Here is a 23,932-nt window from a genome sequence, read left to right as displayed (position 1 = left end):
TTCTTCATGGCAAAGTGTTGAGACTGTTCTGCATTTCAAAGTGTTGGGACTGTTCTACATGGCAGTGTTGGGACTGTTCCACATGCCAAAGTGTTGGGACTGTTTTACATGGCAGTGTTGGGACTCTTCTTCATGTCAAAGTGTTGGGACTGTTCTACATGGCAGTGTTGGGATTGTTCTACACGTCAACGTGTTGGGACTGTTCTACGTGGCAGTGTTGGGACTGTTCTACATGTCAAAGTGGTGGGACTGTTCTATATGGCAGTGGTGGGACTGTTCTACACACAAGTGTTGGGACTGTTTTAGATGCCAACGTTTTGGGACTGTTCTACATGGCAGTGTTGAGACCGTACTACATGTCAAAGTGTTGAGACTGTTCTACATGTCACATTTTTGGGACTGTTATACATGCCAAAGTGTTGAGATTGTTCTTCATGTCAAAGTGTTGGGACTATTCTACATGTCAAAGTGTTGGGACTGTTCTACATGTCAAAGTGTTGGGACTGTTCTACATGCCTAAGTGTTGGGACTGTTCTACATGGCAGTGTTGGGACTGTTCTACACACAAGTTGTGGGACTGCTCTACATGTCAAAGTTTTGGGACTGTTCTACATGGCAGTGTTGGGACTGGTCTACATGTCAAAGTGTTGGGACTGTTATACATGGCAGTGTTGGGACTGTTCTACATGGCAGATTTGAGACTGTTCTACATGTCAAAGTGTTGGGACTGTTCTACATGTCAAAGTGTTAGGACGGTTCTACATGTCAAAGTGTTGGGACGGTTCTACATGTCAAAGTGTTGGTACGGTTCCACATGTCAAAGTGTTGGGACTGTTCTACATGTCAAAGTGTTGGGACTGTTCTACATGTCAGAGTGTTGGGACGGTTCTACATGTCAAAGTGTTGGGACGGTTCTACATGTCAAAGTGTTGGGACTGTTCTACATGTCAAAGTGTTGGGACTATTCTACATGTCAAAGTGTTGGGACAGTTCTACATGTCAAAGTGTTGGGACTGTTCTATGTGGCAGTGGTGGGACTCTTCTACACATAAGTTTTGGGACTGTTATAGATGCCAAAGTGTTGGAAGTGATCCACATGGCAGTGTTGGGACAATTCTACATGTCAAAGTGTTGGGACTGCTGAACACGGCAAATTGTTGTAACTGTTTTACGCGGCAAAGTGTTGGGACTGTTTTACATGCAAAGTGTGGGACTGTTCTACATGTCAAAGTGTTGGGATTGTTCTACATGTCAAAGTGTTGGGAATGTTCTACATCGCAGTGTTGAGACCAAACTACATGTCAAAGTGTTGGGACTGTTCTACATGGCAGTGTCGGGACTGTTCTACATGGCAGTATCGGGACTGTTCTACACACAAGTGTTGGGACTGTTCCACATGTCAAAGTGTTGGGACTGTTCTACACGTCAAAGTGTTGGGACGGTTCTACATGTCAAAGTGTTGATACTGTTCTACATGTCAAAGTGTTGGGACTGTTCTACATGTCAAAGTGTTGGGACTGTTCTACATGTCAAAGTGTTGGGACTGTTCTACATGTCAAAGTGTTCGGACGGTTCTACCTGTCAAAGTGTTGGGACTGTTCTACATGGCAGTGTTGGGACAGTTCTACATGTCAAAGTGTTAGGACTGTTCTATGTGGCAGTGGTGGGACTCTTCTACACACAAGTTTTGGGACTGTTATAGATGCCAAAGTGTTGGAAGTGATCCACATGGCAGTGTTGGGACTGTTCTACATGTTAAAGTGTTAGGAATGTTCTACATGGCAGTATTGGGAATGTTCTACATGTCAAAGTGTTGGGACTGTTCTACATGGCATTGTTGAGACCGAACTACATGTCAAACTATTGAGACTGTTCTTCATGGCAAAGTGTTGAGACTGTTCTGCATTTCAAAGTGTTGGGACTGTTCTACATGGCAGTGTTGGGACTGTTCTACATGGCAGTGTTGGGACTGTTCTACATGTCAAATTGTTGGGACTGTTATACATGGCAGGTTTGAGACTGTTCTACATGTCAAAGTGTTGGGACTGTTCTACATGTCAAAGTGTTAGGACGGTTCTACATGTCAAAGTGTTGGGATGGTTCTACATGTCAAAGTGTTGGTACGGTTCCACATGCCAAAGTGTTGGTACGGTTCCACATGCCAAAGTGTTGGGACTGTTCTACATGTCAAAGTGTTGGCACTGTTCTACATGTCAGAGTGTTGGGACGGTTCTACATGTCAAAGTGTTGGAACGGTTCTACATGTCAAAGTGTTGGGACTGTTCTACATGTCAAAGTGTTGGGACAGTTCTACATGTCAAAGTGTTGGGACTGTTCTATGTGGCAGTGGTGGGACTCTTCTACACATAAGTTGTGGGACTGTTATAGATGCCAAAGTGTTGGAAGTGATCCACATGGCAGTGTTGGGACTGTTCTACATGTTAAAGTGTTGGGACCGAACTACATGTCAAACTGTTGAGACTGTTCTTCATGGCAAAGTGTTGAGACTGTTCTGCATTTCAAAGTGTTGGGACTGTTCTACATGGCAGTGTTGGGACTGTTCCACATGCCAAAGTGTTGGGACTGTTTTACATGGCAGTGTTGGGACTCTTCTTCATGTCAAAGTGTTGGGACTGTTCTACATGGCAGTGTTGGGATTGTTCTACACGTCAACGTGTTGGGACTGTTCTACGTGGCAGTGTTGGGACTGTTCTACATGTCAAAGTGGTGGGACTGTTCTATATGGCAGTGGTGGGACTGTTCTACACACAAGTGTTGGGACTGTTTTAGATGCCAACGTTTTGGGACTGTTCTACATGGCAGTGTTGAGACCGTACTACATGTCAAAGTGTTGAGACTGTTCTAAATGCCAAAGTGTTGGGATTGTTCTTCATGTCAAAGTGTTGGGACTGTTCTACATGCCAACGTGTTGGGACTGTTTTACATGGCAGTGTTGGGACGGTTCTACATGTCAAAGTGTTGGGACTGTTCTATGTGGCAGTGGTGGGACTCTTCTACACACAAGTTTTGGGACTGTTATAGATGCCAAAGTGTTGGAAGTGATCCACATGGCAGTGTTGGGACTGTTCTACATGTTAAAGTGTTAGGAATGTTCTACATGTCAAATTGGTGGAACTGTTCTACATGCCAAAGTTTTGGAAATGTTCTACATGTCAAACTGTTGAGACTGTTCTTCATGGCAAAGTGTTGAGACGGTTCTGCATTTCAAAGTGTTGGGACTGTTATACATGGCAGTGTTGGGACTGTTATACATGGCAGTGTTTGGACTGGTCTACATGTCAAATTGTTGGGACTGTTATACATGGCAGTGTTGGGACTGTTCTACATAGTAGTGTTGGGACTGGTCTACTAGTCAAAGTTTTGGGACTGTTATACATGGCAGTGTTGGGACTGTTCTACATGTCACATTTTTGGGACTGTTATACATGCCAAAGTGTTGAGATTGTTCTTCATGTCAAAGTGTTGGGACTATTCTACATGTCAAAGTGTTGGGACTGTTCTACATGTCAAAGTGTTGGGACTGTTCTACATGCCTAAGTGTTGGGACTGTTCTACATGGCAGTGTTGGGACTGTTCTACACACAAGTTGTGGGACTGCTCTACATGTCAAAGTTTTGGGACTGTTCTACATGGCAGTGTTGGGACTGGTCTACATGTCAAAGTGTTGGGACTGTTATACATGGCAGTGTTGGGACTGTTATACATGGCAGTGTTGGGACTGTTCTACATGGCAGATTTGAGACTGTTCTACATGTCAAAGTGTTGGGACGGTTCCACATGTCAAAGTGTTGGGACTGTTCTACATGTCAAAGTGTTGGGACTGTTCTACATGTCAGAGTGTTGGGACGGTTCTACATGTCAAAGTGTTGGGACGGTTCTACATGTCAAAGTGTTGGGACGGTTCTACATGTCAAAGTGTTGGGACTATTCTACATGTCAAAGTGTTGGGACAGTTCTACATGTCAAAGTGTTGGGACTGTTCTATGTGGCAGTGGTGGGACTCTTCTACACATAAGTTTTGGGACTGTTATAGATGCCAAAGTGTTGGAAGTGATCCACATGGCAGTGTTGGGACAATTCTACATGTCAAAGTGTTGGGACTGCTGAACACGGCAAATTGTTGTAACTGTTTTACGCGGCAAAGTGTTGGGACTGTTTTACATGCAAAGTGTGGGACTGTTCTACATGTCAAAGTGTTGGGATTGTTCTACATGTCAAAGTGTTGGGAATGTTCTACATCGCAGTGTTGAGACCATACTACATGTCAAAGTGTTGGGACTGTTCTACATGGCAGTGTCGGGACTGTTCTACATGGCAGTATCGGGACTGTTCTACACACAAGTGTTGGGACTGTTCCACATGTCAAAGTGTTGGGACTGTTCTACACGTCAAAGTGTTGGGACGGTTCTACATGTCAAAGTGTTGATACTGTTCTACATGTCAAAGTGTTGGGACTGTTCTACATGTCAAAGTGTTGGGACTGTTCTACATGTCAAAGTGTTGGGACTGTTCTACATGTCAAAGTGTTCGGACGGTTCTACCTGTCAAAGTGTTGGGACTGTTCTACATACCAAAGTGTTGGGACTGTTTTACATGGCAGTGTTGGGACTGGTCTACATGTCAAATTGTTGGAACTGTTCTACATGTCAAAGTGTTGGGACTCTTCTACATGGCAGTGTTGGGACTGGTCTACATGTCAAATTGTTGGAACTGTTCTACATGGCAGTGTTGGGACTGTTCTACATGTCAAAGTGCTGGGACTGTTCTACATGGTAAGTGTTGAGACTGTTTTACATGGCAGTGTTGGGACTGTTCTACATGTCAAAGTGTTGGGACTGTTCTACATGGCCGTGTTGGGACTGGTCTACATGTCAAATTGTTGGAACTGTTCTACATGGCAGTGTTGTGACTGTTCTACATGTCAACGTGTTGGGACTGTTCTACATGGTAGTGTTTGGACTGTTCTACATGTAAAAGTGTTGGGACTGTTCTACATGGCAGTGCTGGGACTGTTCTACATGTCAAAGTGTTCGGACTGTTCTACATGGTAGTGTTTGGACTGTTCTACATGTCAAAGTGTTGGGACTTTTCTACATGGAAGTGTTGGGACTGTTCTACATGGTAATGTTGGGACTGGTCTACATGTCAACGTATTGGGACTGTTATACATGGCAGTGTTGGGACTGTTATACATGGCAGTGTTGGGACTGGTCTACATGTCAAATTGTTGGGACTGTTATACATGGCAGTGTTTGGACTGTTCTACATAGTAGTGTTGGGACTGGTCTACTAGTCAAAGTTTTGGGACTGTTATACATGGCAGTGTTGGGACTGTTCTACATGTCACATTTTTGGGACTGTTATACATGCCAAAGTGTTGAGATTGTTCTTCATGTCAAAGTGTTGGGACTGTTCTACATGTCAAAGTGTTGGGACTGTTCTACATGTCAAAGTGTTGGGACTGTTCTACATGCCTAAGTGTTGGGACTGTTCTACATGGCAGTGTTGGGACTGTTCTACACACAAGTTGTGGGACTGCTCTACATGTCAAAGTTTTGGGACTGTTCTACATGGCAGTGTTGGGACTGGTCTACATGTCAAAGTGTTGGGACTGTTATACATGGCAGTGTTGGGACTGTTCTACATGGCAGGTTTGAGACTGTTCTACATGTCAAAGTGTTGGGACTGTTCTACATGTCAAAGTGTTAGGACGGTTCTACATGTCAAAGTGTTGGGATGGTTCTACATGTCAAAGTGTTGGTACGGTTCCACATGTCAAAGTGTTGGGACTGTTCTACATGTCAAAGTGTTGGGACTGTTCTACATGTCAAAGTGTTGGGACTATTCTACATGTCAGAGTGTTGGGACGGTTCTACATGTCAAAGTGTTGGGACGGTTCTACATGTCAAAGTGTTGGGACTGTTCTACATGTCAAAGTGTTGGGACTATTCTACATGTCAAAGTGTTGGGACAGTTCTACATGTCAAAGTCTTGGGACTGTTCTATGTGGCAGTGGTGGGACTCTTCTACACATACGTTTTGGGACTGTTATAGATGCCAAAGTGTTGGAAGTGATCCACATGGCAGTGTTGGGACAATTCTACATGTCAAAGTGTTGGGACTGCTGAACACGGCAAATTGTTGTAACTGTTTTACGCGGCAAAGTGTTGGGACTGTTTTACATGCAAAGTGTGGGACTGTTCTACATGTCAAAGTGTTGGGATTGTTCTACATGTCAAAGTGTTGGGAATGTTCTACATCGCAGTGTTGAGACCATACTACATGTCAAAGTGTTGGGACTGTTCTACATGGCAGTGTCGGGACTGTTCTACATGGCAGTGTCGGGACTGTTCTACACACAAGTGTTGGGACTGTTCCACATGTCAAAGTGTTGGGACTGTTCTACACGTCAAAGTGTTGGGACGGTTCTACATGTCAAAGTGTTGATACTGTTCTACATGTCAAAGTGTTGGGACTGTTCTACATGTCAAAGTGTTGGGACTGTTCTACATGTCAAAGTGTTGGGACTGTTCTACATGTCAAAGTGTTCGGACGGTTCTACATGTCAAAGTGTTGGGACTGTTCTACATGGCAGTGTTGGGACAGTTCTACATGTCAAAGTGTTAGGACTGTTCTATGTGGCAGTGGTGGGACTCTTCTACACACAAGTTTTGGGACTGTTATAGATGCCAAAGTGTTGGAAGTGATCCACATGGCAGTGTTGGGACTGTTCTACATGTTAAAGTGTTAGGAATGTTCTACATGGCAGTATTGGGAATGTTCTACATGTCAAAGTGTTGGGACTGCTCTACATGGCAGTGTTGAGACCGAACTACATGTCAAACTATTGAGACTGTTCTTCATGGCAAAGTGTTGAGACTGTTCTGCATTTCAAAGTGTTGGGACTGTTCTACATGGCAGTGTTGGGACTGTTCTACATGGCAGTGTTGGGACTGTTCTACATGTCAAATTGTTGGGACTATTCTACATGGCAGGTTTGAGACTGTTCTACATGTCAAAGTGTTGGGACTGTTCTACATGTCAAAGTGTTGGGACTCTTCTACATGGCAGTGTTGGGACTGGTCTACATGTCAAATTGTTGGAACTGTTCTACATGGCAGTGTTGGGACTGTTCTACATGTCAAAGTGCTGGGACTGTTCTACATGGTAAGTGTTGAGACTGTTCTACATGGCAGTGTTGGGACTGTTCTACATGTCAAAGTGTTGGGACTGTTCTACATGGCCGTGTTGGGACTGGTCTACATGTCAAATTGTTGGAACTGTTCTACATGGCAGTGTTGGGACTGTTCTACATGTCAACGTGTTGGGACTGTTCTACATGGTAGTGTTTGGACTGTTCTACATGTAAAAGTGTTGGGACTGTTCTACATGGCAGTGCTGGGACTGTTCTACATGTCAAAGTGTTCGGACTGTTCTACATGGTAGTGTTTGGACTGTTCTACATGTCAAAGTGTTGGGACTTTTCTACATGGAAGTGTTGGGACTGTTCTACATGGTAATGTTGGGACTGGTCTACATGTCAACGTATTGGGACTGTTATACATGGCAATGTTGGGACTGTTATACATGGCAGTGTTTGGACTGGTCTACATGTCAAATTGTTGGGACTGTTATACATGGCAGTGTTGGGACTGTTATACATGGCAGTGTTGGGACTGTTCTACATGTCACATTTTTGGGACTGTTATACATGCAAAAGTGTTGAGATTGTTCTTCATGTCAAAGTGTTGGGACTATTCTACATGTCAAAGTGTTGGGACTGTTCTACATGTCAAAGTGTTGGGACTGTTCTACATGCCTAAGTGTTGGGACTGTTCTACATGGCAGTGTTGGGACTGTTCTACACACAAGTTGTGGGACTGCTCTACATGTCAAAGTTTTGGGACTGTTCTACATGGCAGTGTTGGGACTGGTCTACATGTCAAAGTGTTGGGACTGTTATACATGGCAGTGTTGGGACTGTTCTACATGGCAGATTTGAGACTGTTCTACATGTCAAAGTGTTGGGACTGTTCTACATGTCAAAGTGTTAGGACGGTTCTACATGTCAAAGTGTTGGGACGGTTCTACATGTCAAAGTGTTGGTACGGTTCCACATGTCAAAGTGTTGGGACTGTTCTACATGTCAAAGTGTTGGGACTGTTCTACATGTCAGAGTGTTGGGACGGTTCTACATGTCAAAGTGTTGGGACGGTTCTACATGTCAAAGTGTTGGGACTGTTCTACATGTCAAAGTGTTGGGACTGTTCTATGTGGCAGTGGTGGGACTCTTCTACACATAAGTTTTGGGACTGTTATAGATGCCAAAGTGTTGGAAGTGATCCACATGGCAGTGTTGGGACAATTCTACATGTCAAAGTGTTGGGACTGCTGAACACGGCAAATTGTTGTAACTGTTTTACGCGGCAAAGTGTTGGGACTGTTTTACATGCAAAGTGTGGGACTGTTCTACATGTCAAAGTGTTGGGATTGTTCTACATGTCAAAGTGTTGGGAATGTTCTACATCGCAGTGTTGAGACCAAACTACATGTCAAAGTGTTGGGACTGTTCTACATGGCAGTGTCGGGACTGTTCTACATGGCAGTATCGGGACTGTTCTACACACAAGTGTTGGGACTGTTCCACATGTCAAAGTGTTGGGACTGTTCTACACGTCAAAGTGTTGGGACGGTTCTACATGTCAAAGTGTTGATACTGTTCTACATGTCAAAGTGTTGGGACTGTTCTACATGTCAAAGTGTTGGGACTGTTCTACATGTCAAAGTGTTGGGACTGTTCTACATGTCAAAGTGTTCGGACGGTTCTACCTGTCAAAGTGTTGGGACTGTTCTACATGGCAGTGTTGGGACAGTTCTACATGTCAAAGTGTTAGGACTGTTCTATGTGGCAGTGGTGGGACTCTTCTACACACAAGTTTTGGGACTGTTATAGATGCCAAAGTGTTGGAAGTGATCCACATGGCAGTGTTGGGACTGTTCTACATGTTAAAGTGTTAGGAATGTTCTACATGGCAGTATTGGGAATGTTCTACATGTCAAAGTGTTGGGACTGTTCTACATGGCATTGTTGAGACCGAACTACATGTCAAACTATTGAGACTGTTCTTCATGGCAAAGTGTTGAGACTGTTCTGCATTTCAAAGTGTTGGGACTGTTCTACATGGCAGTGTTGGGACTGTTCTACATGGCAGTGTTGGGACTGTTCTACATGTCAAATTGTTGGGACTGTTATACATGGCAGGTTTGAGACTGTTCTACATGTCAAAGTGTTGGGACTGTTCTACATGTCAAAGTGTTAGGACGGTTCTACATGTCAAAGTGTTGGGATGGTTCTACATGTCAAAGTGTTGGTACGGTTCCACATGCCAAAGTGTTGGGACTGTTCTACATGTCAAAGTGTTGGCACTGTTCTACATGTCAGAGTGTTGGGACGGTTCTACATGTCAAAGTGTTGGGACTGTTCTACATGTCAAAGTGTTAGGACGGTTCTACATGTCAAAGTGTTGGGATGGTTCTACATGTCAAAGTGTTGGTACGGTTCCACATGCCAAAGTGTTGGGACTGTTCTACATGTCAAAGTGTTGGCACTGTTCTACATGTCAGAGTGTTGGGACGGTTCTACATGTCAAAGTGTTGGAACGGTTCTACATGTCAAAGTGTTGGGACTGTTCTACATGTCAAAGTGTTGGGACTATTCTATATGTCAAAGTGTTGGGACAGTTCTACATGTCAAAGTGTTGGGACTGTTCTATGTGGCAGTGGTGGGACTCTTCTACACATAAGTTGTGGGACTGTTATAGATGCCAAAGTGTTGGAAGTGATCCACATGGCAGTGTTGGGACAATTCTACATGTCAAAGTGTTGGGACTGCTGAACACGGCAAATTGTTGTAACTGTTTTACGCGGCAAAGTGTTGGGACTGTTTTACATGCAAAGTGTGGGACTGTTCTACATGTCAAAGTGTTGGGATTGTTCTACATGTCAAAGTGTTGGGAATGTTCTACATCGCAGTGTTGAGACCAAACTACATGTCAAAGTGTTGGGACTGTTCTACATGGCAGTGTCGGGACTGTTCTACATGGCAGTATCGGGACTGTTCTACACACAAGTGTTGGGACTGTTCCACATGTCAAAGTGTTGGGACTGTTCTACACGTCAAAGTGTTGGGACGGTTCTACATGTCAAAGTGTTGATACTGTTCTACATGTCAAAGTGTTGGGACTGTTCTACATGTCAAAGTGTTGGGACTGTTCTACATGTCAAAGTGTTGGGACTGTTCTACATGTCAAAGTGTTCGGACGGTTCTACCTGTCAAAGTGTTGGGACTGTTCTACATGGCAGTGTTGGGACAGTTCTACATGTCAAAGTGTTAGGACTGTTCTATGTGGCAGTGGTGGGACTCTTCTACACACAAGTTTTGGGACTGTTATAGATGCCAAAGTGTTGGAAGTGATCCACATGGCAGTGTTGGGACTGTTCTACATGTTAAAGTGTTAGGAATGTTCTACATGGCAGTATTGGGAATGTTCTACATGTCAAAGTGTTGGGACTGTTCTACATGGCATTGTTGAGACCGAACTACATGTCAAACTATTGAGACTGTTCTTCATGGCAAAGTGTTGAGACTGTTCTGCATTTCAAAGTGTTGGGACTGTTCTACATGGCAGTGTTGGGACTGTTCTACATGGCAGTGTTGGGACTGTTCTACATGTCAAATTGTTGGGACTGTTATACATGGCAGGTTTGAGACTGTTCTACATGTCAAAGTGTTGGGACTGTTCTACATGTCAAAGTGTTAGGACGGTTCTACATGTCAAAGTGTTGGGATGGTTCTACATGTCAAAGTGTTGGTACGGTTCCACATGCCAAAGTGTTGGGACTGTTCTACATGTCAAAGTGTTGGCACTGTTCTACATGTCAGAGTGTTGGGACGGTTCTACATGTCAAAGTGTTGGGACTGTTCTACATGTCAAAGTGTTAGGACGGTTCTACATGTCAAAGTGTTGGGATGGTTCTACATGTCAAAGTGTTGGTACGGTTCCACATGCCAAAGTGTTGGGACTGTTCTACATGTCAAAGTGTTGGCACTGTTCTACATGTCAGAGTGTTGGGACGGTTCTACATGTCAAAGTGTTGGAACGGTTCTACATGTCAAAGTGTTGGGACTGTTCTACATGTCAAAGTGTTGGGACTATTCTATATGTCAAAGTGTTGGGACAGTTCTACATGTCAAAGTGTTGGGACTGTTCTATGTGGCAGTGGTGGGACTCTTCTACACATAAGTTGTGGGACTGTTATAGATGCCAAAGTGTTGGAAGTGATCCACATGGCAGTGTTGGGACTGTTCTACATGTTAAAGTGTTGGGACCGAACTACATGTCAAACTGTTGAGACTGTTCTTCATGGCAAAGTGTTGAGACTGTTCTGCATTTCAAAGTGTTGGGACTGTTCTACATGGCAGTGTTGGGACTGTTCCACATGCCAAAGTGTTGGGACTGTTTTACATGGCAGTGTTGGGACTCTTCTTCATGTCAAAGTGTTGGGACTGTTCTACATGGCAGTGTTGGGATTGTTCTACACGTCAACGTGTTGGGACTGTTCTACGTGGCAGTGTTGGGACTGTTTTAGATGCCAACGTTTTGGGACTGTTCTACATGGCAGTGTTGAGACCGTACTACATGTCAAAGTGTTGAGACTGTTCTAAATGCCAAAGTGTTGGGATTGTTCTTCATGTCAAAGTGTTGGGACTGTTCTACATGCCAACGTGTTGGGACTGTTTTACATGGCAGTGTTGGGACGGTTCTACATGTCAAAGTGTTGGGACTGTTCTATGTGGCAGTGGTGGGACTCTTCTACACACAAGTTTTGGGACTGTTATAGATGCCAAAGTGTTGGAAGTGATCCACATGGCAGTGTTGGGACTGTTCTACATGTTAAAGTGTTAGGAATGTTCTACATGTCAAATTGGTGGAACTGTTCTACATGCCAAAGTTTTGGAAATGTTCTACATGTCAAACTGTTGAGACTGTTCTTCATGGCAAAGTGTTGAGACGGTTCTGCATTTCAAAGTGTTGGGACTGTTATACATGGCAGTGTTGGGACTGTTATACATGGCAGTGTTTGGACTGGTCTACATGTCAAATTGTTGGGACTGTTATACATGGCAGTGTTGGGACTGTTCTACATAGTAGTGTTGGGACTGGTCTACTAGTCAAAGTTTTGGGACTGTTATACATGGCAGTGTTGGGACTGTTCTACATGTCACATTTTTGGGACTGTTATACATGCCAAAGTGTTGAGATTGTTCTTCATGTCAAAGTGTTGGGACTATTCTACATGTCAAAGTGTTGGGACTGTTCTACATGTCAAAGTGTTGGGACTGTTCTACATGCCTAAGTGTTGGGACTGTTCTACATGGCAGTGTTGGGACTGTTCTACACACAAGTTGTGGGACTGCTCTACATGTCAAAGTTTTGGGACTGTTCTACATGGCAGTGTTGGGACTGGTCTACATGTCAAAGTGTTGGGACTGTTATACATGGCAGTGTTGGGACTGTTATACATGGCAGTGTTGGGACTGTTCTACATGGCAGATTTGAGACTGTTCTACATGTCAAAGTGTTGGGACGGTTCTACATGTCAAAGTGTTGGTGAGGTTCCACATGTCAAAGTGTTGGGACTGTTCTACATGTCAAAGTGTTGGGACTGTTCTACATGTCAGAGTGTTGGGACGGTTCTACATGTCAAAGTGTTGGGACGGTTCTACATGTCAAAGTGTTGGGACTATTCTACATGTCAAAGTGTTGGCACAGTTCTACATGTCAAAGTGTTGGGACTGTTCTATGTGGCAGTGGTGGGACTCTTCTACACATAAGTTTTGGGACTGTTATAGATGCCAAAGTGTTGGAAGTGATCCACATGGCAGTGTTGGGACAATTCTACATGTCAAAGTGTTGGGACTGCTGAACACGGCAAATTGTTGTAACTGTTTTACGCGGCAAAGTGTTGGGACTGTTTTACATGCAAAGTGTTGGGATTGTTCTACATGTCAAAGTGTTGGGAATGTTCTACATCGCAGTGTTGAGACCATACTACATGTCAAAGTGTTGGGACTGTTCTACATGGCAGTGTCGGGACTGTTCTACATGGCAGTATCGGGACTGTTCTACACACAAGTGTTGGGACTGTTCCACATGTCAAAGTGTTGGGACTGTTCTACACGTCAAAGTGTTGGGACGGTTCTACATGTCAAAGTGTTGATACTGTTCTACATGTCAAAGTGTTGGGACTGTTCTACATGTCAAAGTGTTGGGACTGTTCTACATGTCAAAGTGTTGGGACTGTTCTACATGTCAAAGTGTTCGGACGGTTCTACCTGTCAAAGTGTTGGGACTGTTCTACATGTCAAAGTGTTAGGACTGTTCTATGTGGCAGTGGTGGGACTCTTCTACACACAAGTTTTGGGACTGTTATAGATGCCAAAGTGTTGGAAGTGATCCACATGGCAGTGTTGGGACTGTTCTACATGTTAAAGTGTTAGGAATGTTCTACATGGCAGTATTGGGAATGTTCTACATGTCAAAGTGTTGGGACTGTTCTACATGGCATTGTTGAGACCGAACTACATGTCAAACTATTGAGACTGTTCTGCATTTCAAAGTGTTGGGACTGTTCTACATGGCAGTGTTGGGACTGTTCTACATGGCAGTGTTGGGACTGTTCTACATGTCAAATTGTTGGGACTGTTATACATGGCAGGTTTGAGACTGTTCTACATGTCAAAGTGTTGGGACTGTTCTACATGTCAAAGTGTTGGTACGGTTCCACATGTCAAAGTGTTGGGACTGTTCTACATGTCAAAGTGTTGGGACTATTCTACATGTCAGAGTGTTGGGACGGTTCTACATGTCAAAGTGTTGGAACGGTTCTACATGTCAAAGTGTTGGGACTGTTCTACATGTCAAAGTGTTGGGACTATTCTATATGTCAAAGTGTTGGGACAGTTCTACATGTCAAAGTGTTGGGACTGTTCTATGTGGCAGTGGTGGGACTCTTCTACACATAAGTTGTGGGACTGTTATAGATGCCAAAGTGTTGGAAGTGATCCACATGGCAGTGTTGGGACTGTTCTACATGTTAAAGTGTTGGGACCGAACTACATGTCAAACTGTTGAGACTGTTCTTCATGGCAAAGTGTTGAGACTGTTCTGCATTTCAAAGTGTTGGGACTGTTCTACATGGCAGTGTTGGGACTGTTCCACATGCCAAAGTGTTGGGACTGTTTTACATGGCAGTGTTGGGATTGTTCTACACGTCAACGTGTTGGGACTGTTCTACGTGGCAGTGTTGGGACTGTTCTACATGTCAAAGTGGTGGGACTGTTCTATATGGCAGTGGTGGGACTGTTCTACACACAAGTGTTGGGACTGTTCTACATGTTAAAGTGTTAGGAATGTTCTACATGTCAAATTGGTGGAACTGTTCTACATGCCAAAGTTTTGGAACTGTTCTGCATTTCAAAGTGTTGGGACTGTTCTACATGGCAGTGGTGGGACTGTTCTACATGGCAGTGTTGGGACTGTTCTACATACCAAAGTGTTGGGACTGTTCTACATACCAAAGTGTTGGGACTGTTTTACATGGCAGTGTTGGGACTGGTCTACATGTCAAATTGTTGGAACTGTTCTACATGTCAAAGTGTTGGGACTCTTCTACATGGCAGTGTTGGGACTGGTTTACATGTCAAATTGTTGGAACTGTTCTACATGGCAGTGTTGAGACTGTTCTACATGTCAAAGTGTTGGGACAGTTCTACATGGCAGTGTTGGCAATGTTCTACACAGAAGTGTTGGGTTTGTTCTACATGTCAAAGTGTTGGGACTGTTCTACATTGCAGTAATGGGACTGTTCTACATACCAAAGTGTTGGGACTGTTTTACATGGCAGTGTTGGCAATGTTCTACACAGAAGTGTTGGGTTTGTTCTACATGTCAAAGTGTTGGGACTGTTCTGCATGGCAGTGTTGGAACTGGTCTACGTGTCAAAGTGTTGGAACTGTTGAACACTGCACATTTTGGGGACTGCCCTATATGTCAAAGTGTTGGGACTGTTCTACATAGCAGTGTTGGGACTGTTCTACACACAAATGTTGGGACTGTTCTACATGCCAAAGTGTTGGGACTGTTCTACATGGCAGTGTCGGGACTGTTCTACACACAAGTGTTGGGACTGTTCCACATGTCAAAGTGTTGGGACTGTTCTACACGTAAAAGTGTTGGGACGGTTCTACATGTCAAAGTGTTGATACTGTTCTACATGTCAAAGTGTTGGGACTGTCCTACATGTCAAAGTGTTCGGACGGTTCTACATGTCAAAGTGTTGGGACTGTTCTACATGTCAAAGTGTTGGGACTGTTCTACATGTCAAAGTGTCGGGACTGTTCTACACGTCAAAGATTTGGGACGGTTCTACACGTGAAAGTGTTGGGACGGTTCTACATGTCAAAGTGTTGGGACTGTTCGACATGGCAGTGTTGGGACTGTTCTACATGTCAAATTGTTGGGACTGTTCTACATGGCAGAGTTGGGACTGTTCTACATGTCAAAGTGTTGGGACTGTTCTACATACCAAAGTGTTGGGACTGTTCTACATGGCAGTGTTGTGACTATTCTACATGGCAGTGTTGGGACTGTTCTACATGTCAAAGTGTTGTGACTGTTCTACATGGCAGTGGTGGGACTGTTCTACGTGTCAAAGTGTTGGGAATGTTCTACATGGCAGTGGTGGGACTGTTCTACACACAAATGTTGGGACTGTTCTACATGTCAACGTGTTGGGACTGTTATACATGGCAGTGTTGGGACTGTTCTACATGTCAAAGTGTTGGGACTGTTCTACATGGCAGTGTTTGGACTGTTCTTCATGTCAAAGTGTTGGGACTGTTCTACATGGCAGTGTTGGGACTGTTCTACATGTCAACATTTTAGGACTGTTCTATGTGGCAGTGTTGGGACTGTTCTACGTGTCAAAGTGTTGGGACTGTTGAACACTGCACATTTTGGGGACTGTCCTACATGTCAAAGTGTCGGGACTGTTCTACATGTCAAAGTGTTTGGACTGTTCTACATGGCAGTGTTGGGAATGTTCTACGTGTCAAAGTGTTGTGACTGTTCTACATGGCAGTGTTGGGACTGTTCTACATGTCAAAGTGTTGTGACTGTTCTACATGGCAGTGGTGGGACTGTTCTACGTGTCAAAGTGTTGGGACTTTTGAACACTGCACATTTTGGGTACTGTCCTACATATCAAAGTGTTGGGACTGTTCTACATGGCAGTGGTGGGACTGTTCTACACACAAATGTTGGGACTGTTCTACATGTCAACGTGTTGGGACTGTTGAACACTGCACGTTTCGGGGACTCTCCTACATGTCAAAGTGGCGGGACTGTTCTACATGTCAAAGTGTTTGGACTGTTCTACATGGCAGTGTTGGGATTGTTCTGCATGTCAAAGTGTTGAGACTGTTTTACATGCCAAAGCGTTGGGACTGTTCTACATGGCAGTGTTGGGACTGGTCTACATGGCAGTGTTGGGACTGTTCTACATGGCAGTGTTGGGACTGTTCTACACACACATGTTTGGACTGTTCTACATGCCAAAGTGTTGGGACTGTTCTACATGTCAAAGTGTTGGGACTGTTCTACATGTCAAAGTGTTGGGACTGTTCTACATGCCTAAGTGTTGGGACTGTTCTACATGCCTAAGTGTTGGGACTGTTCTACATGGCAGTGTTGGGACTGTTCTAAATGTCAAAGTGTTGGTACTGTTATACATGGCAGTGTTGGGACTGTTCTACGTGTCAAAGAGTTGTGACTGTTCTACATGGCAGTGTTGGGACTGTTCTACATGTCAAAGTGTTGTGACTGTTCTACATGGCAGTGGTGGGACTGTTCTACGTGTCAAAGTGTTGGGACCTTTGAACACTGCACATTTTGGGAACTGTCCTACATGTCAAAGTGTTGGGACTGTTCTACATGGCAGTGGTGGGACTGTTCTACACACAAATGTTGGGACTGTTCTACATGTCAACGTGTTGGGACTGTTATAAATGGCAGTGTTGGGACTGGTCTACATGGCAGTGTTGGGACTGTTCTACATGGCAGTGTTGGGACTGTTCTACACACACATGCTGGGACTGTTCTACATGCCAAAGTGTTGGGACTGTTCTACATGTCAAAGTGTTGGGACTGTTCTACGTGTCAAAGTGTTGGGACTGTTCTACATGCCTAAGTGTTGGGACTGTTCTACATGCCTAAGTGTTGGGACTGTTCTACATGGCAGTGTTGGGACTGTTCAACATGGTAGTGTCAGGACTGTTCTACATGTCAAAGTGTTGGGACTGTTTTACATGGCAGTGTTGGGACTGGTCTACATGTCAAATTGTTGGGACTGTTATACATGGCAGTGTTGGGACTGTTCTACATGGTAGTGTTGGGACTGGTCTACTAGTCAACGTTTTGGGACTGTTATACATGGCAATGTTGGGACTGTTCTACATGTCAAATTGTTGGGACTGTTATACAGGGCAGTGTTGGGACTGGTCTACATGTCAAATTGTTGGGACTGTTCTACATGGCAGTGTTGGGACTGTTCTACATGTCAAAGTGTTGGCACTGTTATACATGGCAGTGTTGGGACTGTTCAACATGCCAAATTGTTGGAACTGTTCTACATGGCAGTGTTGGGACTGTTCTACATGTCAAGTTGTTGAGACTGTTCTACATGCCAAAGTGTTGAGATTGTTCTTCATGTCAAAGTGTTGGGACTGTTATACATGGCAGTGTTGGGACTGTTCTATATGCAAAATTGTTTGGACTGTTCTACATGGCAGTTTTGGGACTGTTTTACATGGCAGTGTTGGGACTGTTCTAAATGCCAAAGTGTGGTGACTGTTCTACATGGCAGTGCTGTGACTGTTCTACATGGCAGTGTTGGGACTGTTCTACATGCCAAAGTGTTGATTCTGTTCTACATGACAGTGTTGGGACTGTTCTAAATATCAAAGTGTTGGTACTGTTATACATGGCAGTGTTGGGACTGTTCTACGTGTCAAAGTGTTGTGACTGTTCTACATGTCAAAGTGTTGTGACTGTTCTACATGGCAGTGGTGGGACTGTTCTACGTGTCAAAGTGTTGGGACTGTTCTACATGGCAGTGTTTGGACTGTTCTTCATGTCAAAGTGGCGGGACTGTTCTACATGGCAGTGTTGGGACTGTTGTACATGCCAAAGTGTTGGGAATGTTCTTCATGTCAACGTGTTGGGACTGTTCTACATGGCAGTGTTGGGACTGGTCTACATGGCAGTGTTGGGACTGTTCTACATGGCAGTGTTGGGACTGTTCTACACACACATGTTGGGACTGTTCTACATGCCAAAGTGTTGGGACTGTTCTACATGTCAAAGTGTTGGGACTGTTCTACATGTCAAAGTGTTGGGACTGTTCTACATGCCTAAGTGTTGGGACTGTTCTACATGGCAGTGTAGGAACTGTTCTACATGTCAGTGTTGGGACTGTTCAACATGGTAGTGTCAGGACTGTTCTACATGTCAAAGTGTTGGGACTGTTATACATGGCAGTGTTGGGACTGGTCTACATGTCAAATTGTTGGGACTGTTATACATGTCAAAGTGTTGTGACTGTTCTACATGGCAGTGTTGGGACTGTCCTACATGTCAAAGTGTTGGGACTGTGCTACATGGCAGTGGTGGGACTGTTCTACATGTCAAAGTGTTGGCACTGTTATACATGGCAGTGTTGGGACTGGTCTATATGTCAAATTGTTGGGACTGTTCTACATGGCAGTGTTGGGACTGTTCTACATGTCAAAGTGTTGGTACTGTTATACATGGCAGTGTTGGGACTGTTCTACGTGTCAAAGTGTTGTGACTGTTCTACATGGCAGTGGTGGGACTGTTCTACGTGTCAAAGTGTTGGGACTTTTGAACACTGCACATTTTGGGTACTGTCCTACATGTCAAAGTGTTGGGACTGTTCTACATGGCAGTGGTGGGACTGTTCTACACACAAATGTTGGGACTGTTCTACATGTCAACGTGTTGGGACTGTTGAACACTGCACGTTTCGGGGACTCTCCTACATGTCAAAGTGGCGGGACTGTTCTACATGTCAAAGTGTTTGGACTGTTCTACATGGCAGTGTTGGGACTGTTCTGCATGTCAAAGTGTTGAGACTGTTTTACATGCCAAAGCGTTGGGAATGTTCTTCATGTCAACGTGTTGGGACTGTTCTACATGGCAGTGTTGGGACTGGTCTACATGGCAGTGTTGGGACTGTTCTACATGGCAGTGTTGGGACTGTTCTACACACACATGTTTGGACTGTTCTACATGCCAAAGTGTTGGGACTGTTCTACATGTCAAAGTGTTGGGACTGTTCTACATGTCAAAGTGTTGGGACTGTTCTACATGGCAGTGTTGGGACTGTTCTGCATGTCAAAGTGTTGAGACTGTTTTACATGCCAAAGCGTTGGGAATGTTCTTCATGTCAACGTGTTGGGACTGTTCTACATGGCAGTGTTGGGACTGGTCTACATGGCAGTGTTGGGACTGGTCTACACGGCAGTGTTGGGACTGTTCTACGTGTCAAAGTGTTGGGACTGTTGAACACTGCACATTTTGGGGACTGTCCTACATGTCAAAGTGTCGGGACTGTTCTACATGTCAAAGTGTTTGGACTGTTCTACATGGCAGTGTTGGGACTGTTCTGCATGCCAAAGTTTTGGGAATGTTCTACATGGCAGTGTTGAGACCTGTTCTACATGTCAAAGTGTTGGGACTGTTCTACATGGTAGTGTCGGGACTGTTCTACATGGTAGTACATTCCAAAGTGTTGGGACTGTTCTACATGCCAAAGTTTTGTGACTGGTCTACATGTAAAAGTGTTGGGACTGTTATACATGGCAGTGTTGGGACTGGTCTACATGTCAAATGGTTGGGACTGTTCTACAAGCCAAACTGTTGATATTGTTCTTCATGTCAAAGTGTTGGGACTGTTCAACATGGCAGTGTTGGGACTGGTCTACCTGTCAAAGTGTTGGCACTGTTATACATGGCAGTGTTGGGACTGTTCTACATGTCAAAGTGTTGGCACTGTTATACATGGCAGTGTTGGGACTGTTCTACATGCCAAATTGTTGTAACTGTTCTACATGGCAGTGTTGGGACTGTTCTACATGTCAACATGTTGGGACTGTTATACATGTCAGTGTTGGGACTGGTCTACCTGTCAAAGTGTTGGCACTGTTATACATGGCAGTGTTGGGACTGTTCTATATGCAAAATTGTTTGGACTGTTCTACATGGCAGTGTTGGGACTGTTCTACATGGCAGTGTTGGGACTGTTCTACATGGCAGTGTTGGGACTGTTCTAAATGCCAAAGTGTGGTGACTGTTCTACATGGCAGTGTTGGGACTGTTCTACATGTCAAAGTGTTGTGACTGTTCTACATGGCAGTGGTGGGACTGTTCTACGTGTCAAAGTGTTGGGACTTTTGAACACTGCACATTTTGGGAACTGTCCTACATGTCAAAGTGTTGGGACTGTTATACATGGCAGTGGTGGGACTGTTCTACATACACATGTTGGGACGGTTCTACATGTCAAAGTGTTGTGACTGTTCTACATGGCAGTGTTGGGACTGTTCTACATGCCAAAGTGTTGGGTCTGTTCTACATGGCAGTGTTGGGACTGTTCTAAATGTCAAAGTGTTGGTACTGTTATACATGGCAGTGTTGGGACTGTTCTACGTGTCAAAGTGTTGTGACTGTTCTACATGGCAGTGTTGGGACTGTTCTACATGTCAAAGTGTTGTGACTGTTCTACATGGCAGTGGTGGGACTGTTCTACGTGTCAAAGTGTTGGGACTTTTGAACACTGCACATTTTGGGTACTGTCCTACATGTCAAAGTGTTGGGACTGTTCTACATGGCAGGGGTGGGACTGTTCTACACACAAATGTTGGGACTGTTCTACATGTCAACGTGTTGGGACTGTTGAACACTGCACGTTTCGGGGACTCTCCTACATGTCAAAGTCGCGGGACTGTTCTACATGTCAAAGTGTTTGGACTGTTCTACATGGCAGTGTTGGGACTGTTCTGCATGTCAAAGTGTTGAGACTGTTTTACATGCCAAAGCGTTGGGAATGTTCTTCATGTCAACGTGTTGGGACTGTTCTACATGGCAGTGTTGGGACTGGTCTACATGGCAGTGTTGGGACTGTTCTACATGGCAGTGTTGGGACTGTTCTACACACACATGTTTGGACTGTTCTACATGCCAAAGTGTTGGGACTGTTCTACATGTCAAAGTGTTGGGACTGTTCTACATGTCAAAGTGTTGGGACTGTTCTACATGGCAGTGTTGGGACTGTTCTGCATGTCAAAGTGTTGAGACTGTTTTACATGCCAAAGCGTTGGGAATGTTCTTCATGTCAACGTGTTGGGACTGTTCTACATGGCAGTGTTGGGACTGGTCTACATGGCAGTGTTGGGACTGTTCTACACGGCAGTGTTGGGACTGTTCTACGTGTCAAAGTGTTGGGACTGTTGAACACTGCACATTTTGGGGACTGTCCTACATGTCAAAGTGTCGGGACTGTTCTACATGTCAAAGTGTTTGGACTGTTCTACATGGCAGTGTTGGGACTGTTCTACATGTCAAAGTGTTGGGACTGTTGAACACTGCACATTTTGGGGACTGTCCTACATGTCAAAGTGTTGGGACTGTTCTACATGTCAAAGTGTTTGGACTGTTCTACATGGCAGTGTTGGGACTGTTCTGCATGCCAAAGTTTTGGGAATGTTCTACATGGCAGTGTTGAGACCTGTTCTACATGTCAAAGTGTTGGGACTGTTCTACATGGTAGTGTCGGGACTGTTCTACATGGTAGTACATTCCAAAGTGTTGGGACTGTTCTACATGCCAAAGTTTTGTGACTGGTCTACATGTAAAAGTGTTGGGACTGTTATACATGGCAGTGTTGGGACTGGTCTACATGTCAAATGGTTGGGACTGTTCTACAAGCCAAACTGTTGATATTGTTCTTCATGTCAAAGTGTTGGGACTGTTCAACATGGCAGTGTTGGGACTGGTCTACCTGTCAAAGTGTTGGCACTGTTATACATGGCAGTGTTGGGACTGTTCTACATGTCAAAGTGTTGGCACTGTTATACATGGCAGTGTTGGGACTGTTCTACATGCCAAATTGTTGTAACTGTTCTACATGGCAGTGTTGGGACTGTTCTACATGTCAACATGTTGGGACTGTTATACATGTCAGTGTTGGGACTGGTCTACCTGTCAAAGTGTTGGCACTGTTATACATGGCAGTGTTGGGACTGTTCTATATGCAAAATTGTTTGGACTGTTCTACATGGCAGTGTTGGGACTGTTCTACATGGCAGTGTTGGGACTGTTCTACATGGCAGTGTTGGGACTGTTCTACATGTCAAAGTGTTGTGACTGTTCTACATGGCAGTGGTGGGACTGTTCTACGTGTCAAAGTGTTGGGACTTTTGAACACTGCACATTTTGGGAACTGTCCTACATGTCAAAGTGTTGGGACTGTTCTACATGGCAGTGGTGGGACTGTTCTACATACACATGTTGGGACGGTTCTACATGTCAAAGTGTTGTGACTGTTCTACATGGCAGTGTTGGGACTGTTCTACATGCCAAAGTGTTGTGACTGTTCTACATGGCAGTGTTGGGACTGTTCTACATGTCAAAGTGTTGTGACTGTTCTACATGGCAGTGGTGGGACTGTTCTACGTGTCAAAGTGTTGGGACTTTTGAACACTGCACATTTTGGGTACTGTCCTACATGTCAAAGTGTTGGGACTGTTCTACATGGCAGGGGTGGGACTGTTCTACACACAAATGTTGGGACTGTTCTACATGTCAACGTGTTGGGACTGTTGAACACTGCACGTTTCGGGGACTCTCCTATATGTCAAAGTGGCGGGACTGTTCTACATGTCAAAGTGTTTGGACTGTTCTACATGGCAGTGTTGGGACTGTTCTGCATGTCAAAGTGTTGAGACTGTTTTACATGCCAAAGCGTTGGGAATGTTCTTCATGTCAACGTGTTGGGACTGTTCTACATGGCAGTGTTGGGACTGGTCTACATGGCAGTGTTGGGACTGTTCTACATGGCAGTGTTGGGACTGTTCTACACACACATGTTTGGACTGTTCTACATGCCAAAGTGTTGGGACTGTTCTACATGTCAAAGTGTTGGGACTGTTCTACATGTCAAAGTGTTGGGACTGTTCTACATGCCTAAGTGTTGGGACTGTTCTACATGCCTAAGTGTTGGGACTGTTCTACATGGCAGTGTTGGGACTGTTCAACATGGTAGTGTCAGGACTGTTCTACATGTCAAAGTGTTGGGACTGTTATACATGGCAGTGTTGGGACTGTTATACATGGCAGTGTTGGGACTGTTATACATGGCAGTGTTGGGACTGTTCTACATGGTAGTGTTGGGACTGGTCTACTAGTCAACGTTTTGGGACTGTTATACATGGCAATGTTGGGACTGTTCTACATGTCAAATTGTTGGGACTGTTATACATGGCAGTGTTGGGACTGGTCTACATGTCAAATTGTTGGGACTGTTCTACATGGCAGTTTTGGGACTGTTCTACATGTCAAAATGTTGGGACTGTTATACATGGCAGTGTTGGGACTGTTCTATATGCAAAATTGTTTGGACTGTTCTACATGGCAGTTTTGGGACTGTTCTACATGGCAGTGTTGGGACTGTTCTAAATGCCAAAGTGTGGTGACTGTTCTACATGGCAGTG

At 44.5% G+C, this 23,932-nt stretch overlaps 1 protein-coding gene across 2 annotated transcripts in view; it reads right to left on the bottom strand.

Annotated features, from left to right (window-relative positions):
- Positions 1–23,932, bottom strand: part of LOC139556528 (leucine-rich repeat and fibronectin type-III domain-containing protein 2-like) — a 246,877-nt gene that overhangs the window by 131,727 nt on the left and 91,218 nt on the right. The gene's annotated exons all lie outside the window — the stretch shown is intronic.

Source organism: Salvelinus alpinus, chromosome 27, assembly GCF_045679555.1.
Source record: "Salvelinus alpinus chromosome 27, SLU_Salpinus.1, whole genome shotgun sequence".
NCBI classification, from domain to species: domain Eukaryota; kingdom Metazoa; phylum Chordata; class Actinopteri; order Salmoniformes; family Salmonidae; genus Salvelinus; species Salvelinus alpinus.
Note: the sequence above shows the minus strand (reverse complement) of the source record. Positions and strands in the feature narration are given on the sequence as shown.